Below are 19,030 nucleotides of genomic sequence, written 5' to 3' on the forward strand. Positions count from 1 at the left end.
ACCCTGGAATTATTTGATCCCAGAAAATCCCTATTTGCTCTGCCGGTGTCGCTGCTGCTGAGCTCAGGGAGGAGGATGAACTGTTGGTGGTGCCAGCAGTGATTATTGACACAATAGCTCCTGAACATCTTCAGATGCAGAAGTGAGTAGAAGTGCTCAGTATTAGTTCTTAGTTAAAAAGGTAAAGGTAAAGGACCCCTGGACGGTTAAGTCCAGTCAAAGGTGACTATGGGGTTGTGGCGCTCATCTCACTTTCAGGCTGAGGGAGCTGGTGTTTGTCCACAGACAGCTTTCCGGGTCATGTGGCCAGCATGACTAAGCCACCTCTGGCTCAATGGAACACCATGACGGAAAACAGAGTGCACAGAAACACCATTTACCTTCCCGCTGCTGTGGTACCTATTTATCTACTTGCACTGGCATGCTTTTGAACTGCGAGGTTGGAAGAAGCTGGGACAGAGCAACGGAAGCTCACTCCACAGGGATTCAAACTGCCAACCTTCCGGTCAGCAAGCCCAAGAGGCTCAGTGGTTTAGACCACAGCATGACCCGTGTCCCATTATGTTCTATGCGTAGCAGTAAGTATAATGCTTCTAGATTGGCTAGACCTAGTATAAAAAAAATCAGGATCCTGACCTTCTGCACTTGACTGGGATCTCAGTTGTGGCTATTCCATATCCCTTTGCAAAACTAAAGCAACCCTTCCAACAGAGAGTTAAACAGCACTTTTATTCAAGTATTCTGCAACGATATATTGTGAAATAGTGCTACCGATACAGCTGCCTGTGATAATTTCTTCTTTGTAGACAGAGGAAGCAATCCTGCTTTCCTGTAAAACTGCCAAGGAGGGAGATCTATTTGATACAGGGAAAAGCGTTAAAAGGAGATTCTCTAAATTAAAGAAATGGCATATCTGAAGCTGAAAGTGTGAGATGTGGAGAAATGTGTGCAATCTTTTATAATGGCATCCATAGTCCTGGCATTCTCTAAGTTCAGCTCTTACATTCATTGTTCTAAGGTCAGTTTTATTGCTGTTGCTAAAAGGTAGGAAACACCCCTGGAGCAGCAATTGTTAATGGTCAGTGACTCTTACTTTTCTTGATCATACGTCAAGGTCTTTTTGTTCCGGTCCAATACATTTTCCAGCCAAGTGAGGAAGAAATATAATGGCATAGTCCTCTGCCAGAGCATGTCTTCCACACTTTACTTCAATATGTGCTCCTTCAATAATCCTTGGGAAGATCGCAAGTGCTGCAGAGCCCACCACTTAATGTCCATGATTCAGGGCAATTGCTCAAGCTTTTAACCATATGCTGTCTCTCTGTCTCAAAATTGATAAGCATGGTGTGGGGAGCAGTAGTGAGCTTTAACCCTCCTTTCCCAGAAACATGAACACGACTTGCTCCATTATCAGCCTTGTAGAGCTAAGGAGATCTTAGTTGTCAAGAGATTTCATATGCTGCATTTGCTTAGAACTGCGGTGTGACTTCTTGTTATCCTCCGAGCGTGTGTGTATAACATTATTTTGCTGAGTGATATAGCAGACATTCTGACTGCAATTCCCCTATCCGTCCAAGCTGTCACAAGGAGGAGAAATAAAGACTCGCTTCCACATATATTTCCTTTGAAAGATAACATGAAGAGTAGAAGTGTCCCCTGTGAATTGCATTACTCTCGCCACAACCCCCCCCCCCCCGGCTATTCTACTTGTTGCCAGTCACACACAACTGTGTTTTGTGTGATACAGGGAACCATCAGTGCTGCTGTTTCTGTCAACCTGTTGATGCTATTGTGAGTGTGGTATTGCCTAGAAGGCTCAGAGTGAGCCGTTGAAAACCAACAAAGAAACTTCAGACATCCAGCGGGTGTTCACTTAATTAATCAAATTGACAATTTTGGACAATATTGATTAGAAATTGCTGCTCAAACTTTTCAGGAACCATATGCCGTTCTTATTTTGATGCCATTTCAATTGTTCTGATTTTGTGTTTGCATTCATACTTTATGATTGGAATATTTCTTCTTCTGCATACTACATAGAGAACTCAATTTTTTGTTATTGCTGTTAATATGTAAATAAATTCACAACTGTATGAGATTTGTACTTGAGAGACAGCACACAAGACTCAGGAAGAAATGAGCAAACTTTGTGAAGAAGAAGAAGAAGAAGAAGAAGAAGAAGAAGAAGAAGAAGAAGAAGAAGCTGCTAATAAACTTTAATCTAATATTCTAATAAACTTTTCTATGTCTTTGTGGACTTGAGACAAACACTTTGAGCCATGATAGAAGAATTTATATTTGACCATACAAATGAAATGTTCAGTTTCACAACAGGGGAAAGAAAGGAGCCAGTAGATTTGTGCCATCATACCCACATAGAATAGGACACTTAACTGGAAAGCTTGATATTATGATTGTTCATTCACTAGGTAATGTAATTGAATTGATTGCCTGTTGTGCTTCATAAATATACTGTAACTCAGCTTTAAGCCAAAGCAGCCCATCTCCTCTCTCTACAAAAGCTGGTGCGTCAGCCTCAAGGATGAGATAGGATTAAGGCTAAGAACAAAATAGAGCATATTGCATTTATTTAATTGGACAACTGCCAAATTTATCGTGTGAAATCTTGTTTGACCTCCCCACCTCTGGTCAAGAAGGACACTTGCATCGGTCTTTTGTGTATGCAGATCTACACAGGCCCAATTCACCAGTATGTGCATATATTTCAATGACCTGTGTAAACTTGCCTCCATTGAGAGAAAGGAAAAAAAACCTGTCAGAATGTAAGAAAGCTCAGCACCTAATATCTGAAGTTTCCCAGGTGACATTTTTCTGAGACAATGTCAGAAATTATTCTTTTTTTCTTCATGCACCGTTAAAAAAATAAGGCCCCATTGCATAATTTTCTCCAAATATGGTTTTTTTGTTTGTTTTGTTTTTATTTAGCAGCTGCCATCCTGAACATGTACCCCCCAATTCCTCAGAATGAAGCTAGGTTTAGGTAAAAGGTAAAGTTAAAAGACTCCTGGATGGTTAAGTACAGCTGAATTCGACCATGGGGTACGGCGCTCATCTCACTTCAGGCCAAGGGACCCAGCGTTTGCCTGCAGACAGCTTTCCAGGTCATGTGGCCAGCATGGCTAAACCACTTCTGGTGCAACAGGACACCATGATGGAAGCCAGAGCACAAGGAAACACCATTTACCTTCCTGCCACAGTGCTACATATTTATCTATTTGTGCTGGTGTGCTTTCAAACTGCTAGGTTGGCAGGAGCTGGAACAGAGCAACCGAAGGACCAGGTGCGCAGCCTGGGAGTCATTTTGTACTCACAGCTCTCCATGGAGGCGCAGGTTAATTCTGTGTCCAGGGCAGCTGTCTACCAGCTCCACCTGGTACGCAGGCTAAGACCCTACCTGCCCACGGACTGTCTCGCCAGAGTGGTGCATGCTCTAGTTGTCTCCCGCTTGGACTACTGCAACACGCTCTACGTAGGGCTACCTTTGAAGGTGACCCGGAAACTGCAATTAATCCAGAATGCGGCAGCTAGACTGGTGACTGGGAGTGGCCGCCAGGACCACATAACATCAGTTCTGAGAGATCTGCATTGGCTCCCAGTACATTTCCGAGCACAATTCAAAGTGTTGGTGCTGACCTTTAAAGCCCTAAACGGCCTCGGTCCTGTATACCTGAAGGAGCGTCTCCACCCCCATTGTTCTGCCCGGACACTGAGATCCAGCGCCGAGGGCCTTCTGGCGGTTCCCTCATTGCGAGAAGTGAGGTTACAGGGAACCAGACAGAGGGCCTGCTTGGTAGTGGCGCCCACCCTGTGGAACACCCTCCCTTCAGATGTGAAGGAAATAAGCAGCTATCTTCTCTTTAAAAGACATCTGAAGGCAGCCCTGTTCAGGGAAGTTGTTAATATTTAACGCTGTACTGTTTTTAACACTTGATTGGGAGCCACCCAGAGTGGCTGGGGAAACTCAGCTAGATGGGCGGGGTATAAGGAATAAATTATTATTATTATTATTATTATTATTATTATTATTATTATTAACCAGGAGCTCACTCCGTCGCGGGGATTCTAACCGCCGACCTTCTGATCAGCAAGCCCAAGAGGCTCAGTGGTTTAGACCACAGCGCCACCCCTTTCAGTTCTGTTTTGTACTGATGTGTTTCGCGGCAGACCTTTCCTAGATCTAGGACATTTTGGACAATGCAAAATGGTGGCAAGGCAGGGAAACACAGTTGTTGCAGTTACCACTTGCAAAGGCAGGAACATAAACCAGAACACCTTGCAGTGCGGAGAGAATCTGTTGTACTGCCTCTGCTAACTGTGAATCCCACTTCCAAGAAACTGTCAGGAAATTTCTCTTCCTCCTGGAGAATTCTAGCTGCCCTCACACCAATGCCTTGAACTACAAATAGGATGGATATTTTTAAAAGGTCGTGTGTATGTAGCTCTAAAATACAACTCTCATACTTGCACATCACTTTGATGCTTGCATAAACTCACCCTTAGAAAGAAAATATGTGCAGCTATGGGAAAAATAGAGGCATTCACCTATTCAAGTTTGATACTTAAAATATGCTTAATTTAGGTCCATGGTTCTGAAACACCCCCCCCCCCAAAAAAAAAAAATGGTTGAGGACCTTAGCAGACCACTTAAATTATTTTTCTGTCTGCTGTAATAATTGTACTGTGCTGTGCTAGATGCTGTAATATTGGCGTTTGAAATTTTTATTTCTTCTTTTATTTTTCATATATTGCATTTTATTTTATTGTAATACAGTAAAATACAATATAAAAAGAAACAATAAGAATGCAATTAAAAATCGATATCACTAATGCTTCTCCTGTCTTCAACCCCAAACATGTAGATGTACCAGTGGACCACCTGAATGAAACTGATGGATGACTTGTGGTCCATGGACCACAGTTGTATTGTTTTAACTGATTTTTACTTTTTATATTGTATGCATAGCTGTCAATCTTCCCTTTTTTTGCGGGAAATTCCCTTATTCCAGCGCCATTTCCCGCTGCTTCCCGCTGCTATCACGGATTGTTAGATATCCTGTAGACTGTCCCCGGGACAGGTGAGGCTGCTGATCCCTTATTTTCGAGGCTGCTGATCCCTTGTTTTCAAATCTGAAAGTTGACAGCTATGGTTGTATGCTTGTGAACCGCTTGTAGAGTATTGCATTTAAGTGATAAATGAATTGGTTTTAAATAAATAAATAAGTAAGTAAACCCTGGCTTGTATTGCTTATGCGAACAATCAGAAACTTTGAAAGCGTTCAAGCTGAACACTCAAAATAATTACCGTATTTTTTGCTCTATAAGATTCACTTTTTCCCTCCTAAAAAGTAAGGGGAAATGTGTGTGCATCTTATGGAGCGAATGCAGGCTGCACAGCTATCCCAGAAGCCAGAACAGCAAGAGGGATTGCTGCTTTCACTGCACAGTGATCCCTCTTGCTGTTCTGGCTTCTGAGATTCAGAATATTTTTTTCCTTGTTTTCCTCCTCCAAAAACTAGGTGCGTCTTGTGGTCTGGTGCGTCTTATAGAGCGAAAAATATGGTACTTTGTCCCAAAAATTTAATTTAAATAGAAATGTAAGAATGGTATTAATCAATCTGTTGTTTCATAACATTGGATTTTTTAAAAAGAAACAAACAAACCCTGTTTCAGTGGGATTAGGAAGGTGAAAATACAGGTTTTTTTGAAGAATCTTTCAAACAAGACTAAAGCAGCCATAGCAACCCATAAAAAGGGGAAACTGTCTATGGAAAGAAGCACAGTTTTGCTTTGAAATGTATCTATTGGTTCTGCTTAAGAGTCCAAACTTCAAAGGGAACTGTCCTGCTTGAATTCCCAAGACCAATTGCTGTTTATCAGAACGATGAGAGCTGCCTATGTAATTCTACAAAGGATGCAATTTCCATAGCAGTCTGTGAAAATGAGCTCGTGGCGAAACTTATTTGGCGTACCTTTCGAGCCCAGGGTCCATGGGGTCGTGAATTGGAATGTGTTTATTGAATCTGAGAGAAAAGCGCCACACTTGAACAGCCTGACCTGAGTATAAGGTGAAAGTTTGCAAATGAGAAAGCAAAATGCCAAACACCCATATTTGGGATAGCATGATTCTGCGAAAGATTGTGACCTTGACTTTTCCCATACTACTGCAAGCTTCTGTTATCTTATGGAATCTCCAATATCTTGGAGTGCATTAGAGGCACGACAATGGAGCATCTTTTCTGAGATGAATTCTATTGTTCTTTGGACATATTGGAACCATTGGATTTTTTATTATCTTTTTAAAGGAGATTTGGAGGTTGCTCATTTGGACAGTATTTTCACATTACCGTATTGGCCTGAATATAAGCTGCACCTGAATATAAACCGTACCTTTAACATTGGAGGGTGGGGGGGGGAGAAAAAAAATACAAAAAATACATGAATATAAGTGCTCCATTCCTTACAGCTCCTGGCTGCATACTGGGGTGGGGCAGCAATCTTTCCCCTTCCTCGCTCTCTCCCTTCCCAGCCTTGGCAGAGAGGATGGGGGACTACACATGTGGCCGGCGCTGCTTTGCCGCACTCCTGGCACTGTTTGCCATGCATTCCTGGTTCATACCGTAAGGTCACAAATATAAGCCGCAGTTTAACTTTTCATGGTTGAAATTTGAGGGGAAAAGTGAGGCTTATATTCAGGCCAATACGGTACAGCCATACCTCGGGATAAATACGCTTCAGATTGAGTGCTTTCAGCTTGTGCTCTGCTGCGACCCGGACGTAACAGAGCATGTTACTTCTGGGTTTTGCCGCTCATGCATGCGCAGATGGTCAAAATGATGTCACGCACATGTGCGGAAGCGACGAAACGCGACCCGCGCACGCGCAGGTGTGCTGTCGCATCTTCCGTTCTGTTCGGGATGTGAACGGGGCTCCAGAACAGATCCCATTCGCATCCCGAGGTATCATTGTATTACAATCAAGCTGGAATATCAATCAGAATCATACAGATAGCTCAGCTGGTACAGCATGAGACCCCTTAATCTCAGGGTCATGGGTTAGAGCCCCACGTTTGGTGAAATACTCTTACCTTGCAAGGGGTTGGACTAGATGGCACTTGTGGCCCCTTCCAGCTCTGCCATTCTGTGATTCCATTGTTACCCTTTGGCACATACAGAAACTATACTGTGGAATTGCTTCTGTCTCAGGTGCCTGTTTGTCACAGATCACATGGGAACCTAGCTCTAACAACCATTCATTTAAATAAGCCATTCCCCTTTGCTTGCCATTGCCTGTGGCCCTCATCCCAGATCATTGGCCAAGCCATAGCTGTCAACGTTTCCCTTTTTTAAAGGGAAATTCCCTTATTCTGAATAGGATTCCTCACAAGAAAAGTTGACAGCTATGGGCCAAGCTGTGGGGGGCTGATGAAAGCTGGGGGGGGGCAACATCTCAAGAACCACTGGTTCCCCATCCGAGTTCTAGAAAGAGTCCGGAGAGGCAGAAGGACTGAACTAAGGAGGAACAGACCATTCAGGGACCTGAGAAAGCATACATAGACAGATGCATACATAATTGTATTTGTAGCCCACCTTTCCACAGTTCAAACCATGCTCAAGACAGCATGTAATTGGAATGGGGGGGGGGGATAACTACAATATAACAAAAGTAGTCGTAAATAATAAATGAAACATTTAAAAGTACACAACCAAATGGAGCAATTTCTGCATAAATCACAAGAATAAAGATACCAAAGAGAGAGAGAGAGAGAGAGAGAGAGAGAGAGAGAGAGAGAGAGAGAGAGAAAACCAGCAACACATAGCTCAGTTGGTTAGAGTATGGTGCTGATAATGCCAAGGTTACAGGTTTGATCCCAATATGGGGAAACTGCATATTCCTGCATTGCAGGGGGTTGGACTAGATGATAGTGTCATGAACACACCAGCTCCCAGTGTAATCTCACAGCCAGCTGCAGAATGCAGGCAGGAACAGGGAGGCTGGGCTTTCACGCTGGCACAGGAGAGCCCACAGCTGCCAGTGTCGACTCCCCCTGACCTTGGATGGCCGGCTGATAAGGGAGGAATGGAGAGCAGGCTTGTTAAATGTTCAGAAAAAGTCAGAAGCCCAAGGCAGTATAAGTTCCTCAACTAAGTTTATTCAACATTTGTCAGTGACAGCAGCTCACTCATAGGAACACAAGAACCAAACTGACTGGACAACACGATAATAATCCCAAGCAAGAACTGACCATTGACAGTTGACAGTTGAAAGAGCGTGTGCTTACTTGCCATTAGAACGTTCGTCTACCAACGCTTCTACGATTGGTTAGAATGTGCCTTGTAACATAAAATGTGTTAAACCCAATATATAACAAGGCTGGAACACAGCCTAAGCTCCCCAGAAGCCCAAACAGGCGTGGAATGCTGCAGAGACAGCTTTTCGGAACAGAAAGGGGCAGCAGCTGACCAAATAAGTCCAAAACGTAGGGGTATAGGAAGGCTGCTAGGCAGGAAGCAAAATAAGAAACATAAAGTTCGAAGGTTCCATCTCTTCTGTTGACACAGGAAAAACTCCCCATAAGGGTCAACTGAGTGATGGGGGCCGGAGGCTTGCTAGAGGGGTCCGGAAATAATTGCTTGGTTTTTTTTCTTTGTTTTTTTTGCAATAAATTCTCCTTTTTAATTATGTACGCTTACTGTGTTAACAAGCCAGGAACATGGACTCCTAACACTCAGGGTCCCTTCCAACTCAACAATTCTAGGATTCTAGGATTCTAAACACCCATCCCCATACCCTCCCAAAAACCCCCCAGCCCCAAAGCAGTATTTCAAGGGAAAGGAGAAATGGAAGATGAAATCATCTGAAACAATAAAAGACCAGAGGGAAATGAAATAATATTGCACAAACTTAGGTTTTATACAGTGCCACAGTTTTCAAACAGGAACTTATTGCCCCTCTCATCACATGAATTGTCAGCTGTGACTATAATGAACTAAACTTTTTTTTAACAGATGCAACCTCTTCTGCAATAGGTTACTGGCTTCAAGGTTTTCAAGCAACAGAAGTATTCTTACAATGCAAATCAGCTATAAGAAGGAATGGTGTTGTCTCTTAGGAGTGAGGTACGGGTTGGGAATATTCAAGTTGAGCAAGTCTGTCTTCAGCTCAGGTTTAGCCAGTGCTTTTTTTCTGGGGGGGACGCATACCCCTAAACATTTTGTGAGTCTTTGTACTTTTGTCCATTCACTGTATTTATTTTTCCCGATTTGAACTATAAAATGGTGATTTTCTTGAGTCAAAATGGGAGCACCCCTAAGCATTTTTTTAAAGGAAAAAAGCACTGGGATTAGCAATGTTTATTGTCACTGATTTGCCAAGCATATGAACTGTGGAAAGAACTCCTCTGATTTAGCAGATTGCATTTTATGAGGCTTATTTCAGGCTTACAGAGCAGGTTTACCTGTCAGAAAGTATGCCTTCAGTACTAATGTCCTTTAGGATCCCTACAGTGAAGATGAAATACCAGAAAGCGGGAGGTCAAAGTCGGAGTGAGGTCAGCTTTTAAAATTCAGGACACTGGATACTCAAATAATATAATGGCAGGGCTCAAAATCATATATGTATTAGGTCAAATCAGCATGTTGCATGCCCCTAAAATATATTTTAAAAATGTGTATGGTTTTGTTCCAAAGCAATACTCACTTGCCCATTAAGGTCAGCAAAAAAGCATGAGAAAAAGAAAAAAGAAAATCAAGAGTTTACCAAAACAACAAGAAAAATCCCTTCTATCTCTGAAATAATCAGCCCATAAACCTCGATATAATGCAATATTGTGCAGAACCAGCTTTTGTTAAGGATAAACACACCATTTTAAACTAATGGGCATAGACTGTTGCAATTTCCCTTAATGATGTGGCACTTTTGGAGGGCGGGGTGAAGAGAGAGAAAAGCCCACTATATATGTAAATTTCTTTATGTCTCGTAAAATGGAAACGTCTCATGTAAACCTCCGCAAAAACCATTGCACAGCACAAATACAGAGGGGTTTGGGGGGAGGGAATTTATGCCAAAACGGTTTGTCTTGATGACATCCATCCATTAGTGGCAGCCCATAAAAGAATCTTATAAACATACTTGGAACTGCTTGGTGATGATTTTTCTTGACAAGCGAACATTATGTGCTGTGAGTAGAAATTGAGTAATATCGGCTGAAAACGCAGGAAGTGACTCCAGTCTTTTTTATGCAAGGTAAATCTCAAGAAAAATGACCCACTTTGGCAATGCCCAGCAGTTAAGATATCCCCCGAGGAGCCACAAGTAAAGATCTATGCATTCCGCTTATGTTTTCTGCTTTATCGAGATAGATGCTGATCGTCTTCATTTCTATATTAGACGGGTTGCCGTTCGTGCAGCTACTGTTAAAATTGCGCCAGCAATTTGGTTGCAAACATATTTTCAAGGAATTTAAACTAATCAGGAGCAGGGGTAGCATTGGCTGAGGGTGACAGCTTGCCATGCTATGGTTTAGATGGCAAATTCCTGACCTGCATCCCTTGTCAGAAAGGAAAGGGGCAATCTCACAGGGTCCTCAACCTGCTCCATTTGCAGCCTGTCATGGTTCCCTCCTTGTCAAAACACACAAATACAGAGAACAACAGCAGCAGGGACTTCTGGTGGTTCAGTTGAAGCAAGGGTGAATAATCTTTTTGGCTCCATGCGTCAGATCTTTAGCAAAATTGGCCCTACAGGCCCATTATTATTATTATTATTATTATTATTATTATTATTATTATGCATTTTAATCGTTATTATTTTACATATTAAGTCCCTTCACCACAAAGAGAACAAAAGAAAAAACAGATTGCATCAAATACAAAGAAAATGTAACTTGTGATTCGAGGACCCGATCCCCGCTTGGGGAATGAAAACACGTGGACACAGTATATTAGGTTAATGGGCAAGAAAAGGCCACAACTTTATTGATTACAGCATGTGAGAAGGTATTGGCTTAGGCACTGGACCACAGCAAGTTTGACTCCACCCACTCGGAGAGGGGTGAGTCTGATGAGGGGTTAACCACCAGTAGGGGGAGCCTGTTGGTGCAAATTCAACTATAAGCTCTCCCCTGATGTCACCGAGGGTCGTGCCATGCCCCCCCTCCCCCGCCACACAGAGCATCAGACAGGATCCACGACCGCCGGATTCCTTTAACGGAATACCTATAAGTATGCGACGGTGACGAGCAGGAACACTTGACTCATGGAAAATCTGAAGCACAATGGCGGGAGAGCTGGTGCGGCCGCATTTCAGCAGCTAAACCACGCCTCCGCAGTGGCATCCGATTGAGTGCCCAACTGGGAGGCGTGGCGCGCCAGCGATGATGAGAGGGCAGGGGGCAGAATGCCCCCTGCCTGACGCGGAAATCGTCTCCCGCTCACAATCCCTCCCCTCTGGAAGGAGGAGAGGCTTTATAAAATGTTTTCCCCCCAATATGTTAAAACTTCTGTCATCCTCAGTATGGGTCCTACGTTTCCTTGTGGACTGCATATTTATATATCCTTTAACTTCTCATAAATTCATCAGAATCTTTGTAGCATGTAACATTGCAGAAGTTAATTAAAGCATGTCAGAGATTACACCAGAAGCGGTTTAGTCGTGCTGACCATGTGACCCGGAAAGCTGTCTGTGGACAAACGCCGGCTCCCTCGGCCTGAAAGTGAGATGAGCGCCACAACCCCATAGTCGCCTTTGACTGGACTTAGCCATCCAGGGGTCCTTTACCTTTACATTGATTAACAGTGGCTCTGTGGATTTTCAGACAGGTGATATCCCTAGCCAGGCACCTTCTGCATGCCAAGCAGGTACTTGACTTCTGAACCATGATCCTTCTACACTTTGGATTCTCCACCCCTGTCCCTGTGCCACCATGGTTGTCTGAGGCAGTGGCACCTTTGTGAGGTTATGAATTCTTCCACAGTTCTTGGAACCTTGATCATGCCAGGTTCCAGAATCTGGGGAAGCCTCTGTCTGAAGAAGTATAATTCAATAATAAGATGGAGCATACATTTGAGCATGAGTGGTTCTAGTGAAGCTGGGTTATTTGCAAAGACAGTGGGAGAAATAATGATAATGATAATGATAATGATGATGATAATAATAATAATAATAATAATAATAATAATAATAATAATAATAATAGCTTATTATTTGTACCCCACCTATCTGGCTGGGTTTCCCCAGCCACTCTGGGTGGCTCTCAATAGAATATTAAAAACATGATAAGACATCAAACATTAAAAACTTCCCTAAACAGGGCTGCCTTCAGATGTTTTCTAAAAGTCAGGTAGTTGTTCATTTCGTTGACATCTGATGGGAGGGCGTTCCACAGGGTGGGTGCCACTACCGAAAAGGCCCTCTGCCTGCTTCCCTGTAACCTCGCTTCTCGCAATGAGGGAACCGCCAGAAGGCCCTCGGAGCTGGACCTCATGTCTGGGCTGAACGATGGAGGTGAAGACGCTCCTTCAGGTAAACTGGGCAGAGGCCATTTCAGGCTTTAAAGGTCAGCACCAACACTTTGAATTGTCCTCGGAAACGTACTGGGAGCCAATGAAGGATATACAATAGGGCAGACATGTCCAACAGGGAGATCACGATCTACTGGTAGATCACTGGACATCTGTTGTAAATCGTGGTAGATCGCATGATGCTCAGTTTCCCCCCCTCCCCCCAAAAAACTTTGCCACCCCTAATAAAAGCTCAACAACTTTGCCTGTCAATAACAATGGGTAGGTCACAGCCAGTATTTTTATAGTGTGAGTAGATCACAGTCTCTTGGGTGTTGGACGTGCCTGCAGTAGGGGGAAGAAACATTTGACCTCTCTGTCAAACCGTTGGGACTCTACCCAGGTTGTGCCCTCCAGACCACACCCTGTTTTCATTTCACTTGTCTGAAATGTGTCCTCAAACTATGATAACACCTCTTACTTACCTGGATAGGAGATAGGGTTTGTCTGGCCACACCCACCATGGTTCTCCATTTAGAAACATGGTCCCTTAGTTGAAAAAGGTCCCCCACCTCTGAGATACTGCTCCCATAACAAGTCAATTCAAAACAAGTCTGTAATTAATTTCACACTTGATTTGTCTTTTTCCTAATTATAGTAACTGTCATGGTTGGAAGTTTCTTGGAAGCGAAGTACGTTTTTCAATACCATTAAAATCCCCTACAAAAGAGGGGGTTTTTTCTTTTGTTTTTGTTTTTTAGCAGGAAGGATTTAAGATCAAAGAAAGAGAGAAAGAAAAATGTAACGTATGGAATTGCAGGTCTAAAAATGCAGTTAGACAGCTATTACATGCTCTGGAATTTTGTTTCAGCAGGGATGTGTGTCAAATTAAAAACAGTTGGCTATTATAGTTTAGAAGGATATTATTTCATGCCAATCTCTGGCTGTTGGCAGGGCTGACTTGATTAGATACACCACCTCTCCATCTTACAGAAATTTGCAGAGAGATGACTTTTAACATTTGCTGCCCTTACCATTCCGGGGTCTACAGACTGGTGATTTTTGTTGTTTGGTATGTTATTTATAATTTACAGGGCTGCAACATTAATTTGATTTAATCCATAAATTAATCAGCATACATTAAAAAAAAAAAAGTGTGGAACTACTTAAATGTATCCATGGCAGCTCTGAACTTTTGTTTGATGAACAGCCATCTCCCGTACTGCAGGACAAAATGTTTTTGAAAAATGAGTATTTTGAAATGTCAAATGACTTGGGCTAATATAATCTCTTGTCCCCAGTAGTGCAGCTAGGGCTGGGCTGCTTGGCCCACGTCTAAGGGCCTGGAGCCCTGAGGAACCTCCCCCCCCCCCCAATGTATTGTTTTATTTTAACATTTCACAGGGGAGACATTGCTGTGCTGCTGGAGGGAACTGTCACTTTTTCTAACCTTTATTCAGATCATCTTATAAGATGTGTGGGATGTTCTGAAGGCAGCGAACCCAACAACTTCCACAAGGTGTTTCAAATAAAAGGGTACCATTCTCGTAGCCTGGGAAGAAGCATGGGTGAGTCTTTCTTTCTTTCTTTCTTTCTTTCTTTCTTTCTTTCTTTCTTTCTTTCTTTCTTTCTTTTTTGGGGGGATGTTATAGGAAATTCCTTGGGCTCACTTGGATTGTCAAACAAAGACACCAGCCAGGAATATAGGAGCAAAACAGCAGCCTGTAGGCCTGATCTTTATTCAAAAGATTGTTGCAACAGAACTTCCACCCATCACATAGGAGAAGCAGGAAGAAACCCCAAACAAGGGGATGCTCCCTCTTTTATAAGTTTACCTTTTCCCCCTAAACACCTTTGGTGAAGCATCATGCATACATCATAGATACATCATACATATGTCACAAACAGGGAAGGGTTTTCTTGGCAGGTTAGCCCTATCCCTCACTTGCCTTCCACCTCACACCCATCAAGTGATTTGTTGTTTAGTCGTGTCCGACTCTTCGTGACCCCATGGACCACAGCATGCCAGGCACTCCTGTCTTCCACTGCCTTCCACAGCTTGGTCAAACTCATGTTCGTAGCTTCGAGACCACTGTCCAACCATCTCATCCTCTGTCGTCCCCTTCTCCTTGTGCCCTCAATCTTTCCCAACATCAAGGCCTTTTCCAGGGAGTCTTCTCTTCTCAATATGCCTGTTGTCTTTGTCCATGGAGTTTTCTTGGTAGGGATACTGGAGTGGCTTGCCGGTTCCTACTCCAGGTGGATCACGTTTGGTCAAAGCTCTCCACTATTACATGCCCGTCTTGGGTGGCCCTGCATGGCATAGCTCATAGCTTTTCTGAGTTATTCAAGCCCCTTTGCCATGACAAGGCAGTGATCCATGAAGGAGCATCAAGCGATACAAAGGAAATATCTACAAGTTCCTGGGTTTCCTGGTCAGCTAATCACACCAAGAACCTAATCCATTCCTGGATGGTTTGCTTTGTCTATGGGATGACTTCCTGTCTGACACCCAACTTACCAGGATGCCAGTGATTATCTCTTGTGCAAGAGGCTGCTGAGTACATGACCCCAGGTTTCAGGGATTATGGCTGTCTTTACCCATTTCCCAAGTCCCCCCTTCAGGAGCCATTTGTTCCCTGAGTAAAATGAAGTTGGAATGGTGTTGATGCGATGTAGGGCTGATTTTATATGAATGTTTGAAGGTTTTGCTGCATAAGGGAAGGTGAATACTATGCAACCTTGAACAAAACTATGGTGGGTTTTTATGGGGATATTTACAAAATTGAATGGTGTTGGTTTGGGGGATGGTCTGGGGGTGCTGTGTCCCATTTAACTGGAAACAACCCACCCTCCCCAAAAAGACTTTATAAAAAATCCAGTAACGGGGGGGGGGGGGAGAGAGAAAAGGGAAGAAAACTTGACAGCCACACCTTATAGAATTCATTCACTAACTTGCACCCTGGAAAGAAATGTCGTGGGGTGTGTGAGAGCAATTAGGGCATGAAGGAAGGAAAGAATATTGTTGCAATGTGTTTTTTTTTGGGGGGGGGACAGGTGCCCAGGACGCTCTCAAACCTAGCAGCATTACTACTTGGCTTCAAAAAGACTGTTACAAAACAGGGATGAAAGGTATAAAAATGTTTGCAGCCTGCAGTTTAGGGGAGATGTGCATATAGGTGAAACATTTTGGGAAACCTTCTGGTAAATGATATATAATGAATTTAAAAAAATGTTTAAAATAACTTTTGTAAAAAAAAACAAAAAAACAAAACAAAACAGAAGCCTTTCTATTAGGAATTATAGGTACCAACATTCCAAAGGAACAGAAAAGACTCTTTATGTATGTGACAACAGCAGCACGGATACTACTATCCCAGAGATGGAAAGAAGAAAGAATCCCTACCAGAGTAGAATGGCAAGCCAAGCTGTTAGACTATGCCGAAATGGCAAAACTGACTGGGAAACTCAGATACTAAGAAGACAAGAAATTCAGGAAAGAAAGGGGGAAGTTTATAATTTATTTAGGAGACCACTGTAAACAGATGAAAACATTAGCAGAATTTTAATCCCACTTGTAATGTAACAAATACTATGGACAATATGGATAGCTACAAAACATAGACTATGAAATACTGTGCAGTTGGAAATGTTGACAATAGGACCCATGGAGGGGATGGAAGGAAGTCTTGAGATTCAGAGAAAACTCATTTTATGGATATGTATTTGGTATTGTAACTAATTTACGTTGGTAAAATCAAATAAAAAATGATTTTTTAAAAAAAAAAATATTTGAAAATGAGTCCAGTATCTTTTTCTTTCTTTCTTTCTTTCTTTCTTTCTTTCTTTCTTTCTTTCTTTCTTTCTTTCTGAAATCATTTTTATTTGATTTAGATGCAGTTAAAAAAGGAAGATAAATTTTGGAAGCTAAGGGAAGGATGGGAAGTCTGGGGGGTTCAGGGAACCCCATAAAGGTACTGATATGGACCATGGTTTGATGTAAACATGGGGGGGGGATTGTTTTTTCTTTTTGAAACTTTGAAAATAAAAATGGAAAGAAAATGAGTCCAGTAAATCTTAATGACTAACACATTGTGGCAAAAGCAGTCATATACTATGGCCCACTTTAACAAGAAACACTGTCCTCAGATGTGTAAAGATTTTTTTTTTTTTTTTAAGGTAAACAATGAGGCCCAAAGACCAGGAAATCCAAAACTTCCATCATGGGACGTTTCCATCCAAAGCTGAAATGGTGATCAGGCCCAGATCAAGGAGGAGTGCAAATGAGGGCATGTGCCCCAGGTGGCAGGTTGGAGGGCAAGCAGCATGCTATGCGTTTAGTATAATGAGAGATGAACCCTTGTTCTTAGCTGAGTCCCAAACAAGCAGAATCAAATTACTGGAGTCTCTTTTTGAAGGTTTCCTCCCACCCTTGGGAAATTGTGTCTTCTCAAGTCAGAAGATGAGTGCCCCGAGACTAACATTCTCTCCCACCCGTTTCTGAATGTTCTTAATTTTTATGTCAAGTTGTGTCCATTTGATTAGTGAACACGGACAGGAAAAGGGCACTGTTGACATATGATGGTAGATATTGCATGGAGTCCCCGATGGTGTGACTGATGAACACCTACAGAAATTTTGCTTGAGCGAATACTGGAGCAGGATATTGGTCACTGTTGAACTAAGAAGAGTGCCCATAAGTGTTACCATTGCTGTGCATGGTGTTTTGAAGTAAGTAGGGATACTTGAGTTGCTCGATCTTTGTGAATATTCATACCATCTGATCTGATCCACAACTGCTGTGGATGTTGGGACTTGGTTGTTCATTGGCTTTTGTGAGCCCAGGCACAGACCCCTCGTCCCCGGCAGCCAGGCCCAGATAAATAAGACACAACACAGCGTAGTTATGGGGTTAAAATAGACCACAACTTTATTAATTTCAGATGTAGGGAACCTTGGCTTAGGCACTGGGCATGTATCCCTCTCAGCCCCCGATTGGGGTGTGTGGCTAAGCAGTGGCAAACAGGAATTATGGGGGACACTGCAAAACATGTGCTTACATAGCTGGCACCCCACTCCTCCAGTTCTGGGAGTTTGACCATACACTGAGTGTTCTTGGTCAGTGACTTCCAACATAAACCCCTCTAACGGCCCCCTGCTAATGTTGCAGTGCGAGGGGTGTGTTGCGCGTCGAGGTCCCCAAGACACCCCCCCCCCCAAAGAAAAACACAATTGACACTTAATTTTTGTTTAAGGTTTTTGGCATAATTTTGGCAACAACTTTATTCAACTTACAGCAGTGTGAGTGGTTGCTTAGGCATTGGTAGCACTAACTGACCCCTCACGGGGACAGCTCTGACATTCGCACCCCCCGGGAAGTCAGCAAGGGTAAGTCACCTGGGGAGAGAGACGGGACTGGGAACCATGCCTCACCTCTCCCCAGAATGCTCCCAGGGGCTTGCGTGGCTCTAGCTCCTTGCCAGGGGGTTTCGGACAAAAGCATGGGGAGCCCCTGGGTTCCTTTAACAGAAAACCCTTGAAGCAGCAGCGTTTTGGAGGGGCAGGCACAGCCAAATCCATACCCCTCCACCAACCAATTCCAAGACCAATGCCTAACTGTAAACCTTACAAGTTGTGACGATTTGCAACGCAATAGGCAAAAACCAAATGGCACACACTAATCAGCCAAATGGACAAAATTCCTACCGTGTCCCTGCCCCAAAGCAGACGACCCCATGACAGGCATAGCAAGGTCAAGCAAACAGCCTAAAATTAGGGAAGGGAGGGCGGGTGATCCATAGCACGCAGCGAAAAGAGGAAGTCTGTTGCTGTGTGCATTGTATTTAACAAATAGGGCTGTCAATGAACAAATGGCAACATTTAGATTTCCCCAGTAACAGCCCGCCCCTGCTTAAAGGTTGGCCAAACCATTTGTCTAGCAACAGTGAGGTGTCTCGTCAGCCCCGCCCGCAACCTGTGCTCTCCATGAGGGAGAACACACTTTACCACGCTACCCCTCAATTTTGTTGATGGACTAAAGGATTCTGCCCAAGGCCTAAAACCGCCAAAGTTGTGACGATTGCTATGGGGAAGACAAACCTGCAAAGCAGGCTCTGGAAAACAGCAACCATCGTGCGACCGTAGCAACGCCCACAAACCTGAAAAGGAAAAGGTTAGCCTGCAACAACTTTACAATTAGAGGGAGGGTTGGGTGGGTGACACTCCAAGTCAACAGAATGGCCTGCTGGTGGGAGCTTCCTTACCTGGCCTTTGCTCCACCCCCCAGGCTGCTGTCGATTGGCTGGTTTGGACCAGGGCCAGGCAGGAGCCCTGCAGCCTTGGCAGCCAACCTAGGGGATGGAGCAATGGCCAGGCAGCTATGGCATGACTCTAGAGGCCAGGAAGAAGTCATTGTGCTTTCTGGATGTTCTGACACACTTCTCGGCTCAAAAAGGCTTTCCCAACAGGTTTGAAAATAAATATTTTGAGAGAAAAACTTTGAATAATATATA

General features: G+C 43.4%; 1 long non-coding RNA gene across 4 annotated transcripts in view; it reads left to right on the forward strand.

Moving 5' to 3' along the window:
- The window catches only part of LOC310767262, a 31,215-nt gene extending 14,986 nt beyond the window's left edge, over positions 1 to 16,229 (forward strand). For 2 of the 4 annotated variants that reach the window (XR_014550813.1, XR_014550814.1), the window contains exon 3: positions 24 to 3,250. This is a non-coding gene — a long non-coding RNA (uncharacterized lncRNA). Of the gene's footprint in view, positions 1 to 23; positions 3,251 to 13,978; positions 14,087 to 15,815 lie in introns of those variants that run through there. The other 2 variants (XR_014550811.1, XR_014550812.1) reach the window with 2 other exon arrangements.
- Positions 16,230 to 19,030: the final 2,801 nt, after the last annotated feature.

This window comes from Podarcis filfolensis, assembly GCF_964270895.1.
Source record: "Podarcis filfolensis genome assembly, chromosome: 7".
NCBI lineage: Eukaryota > Metazoa > Chordata > Lepidosauria > Squamata > Lacertidae > Podarcis > Podarcis filfolensis.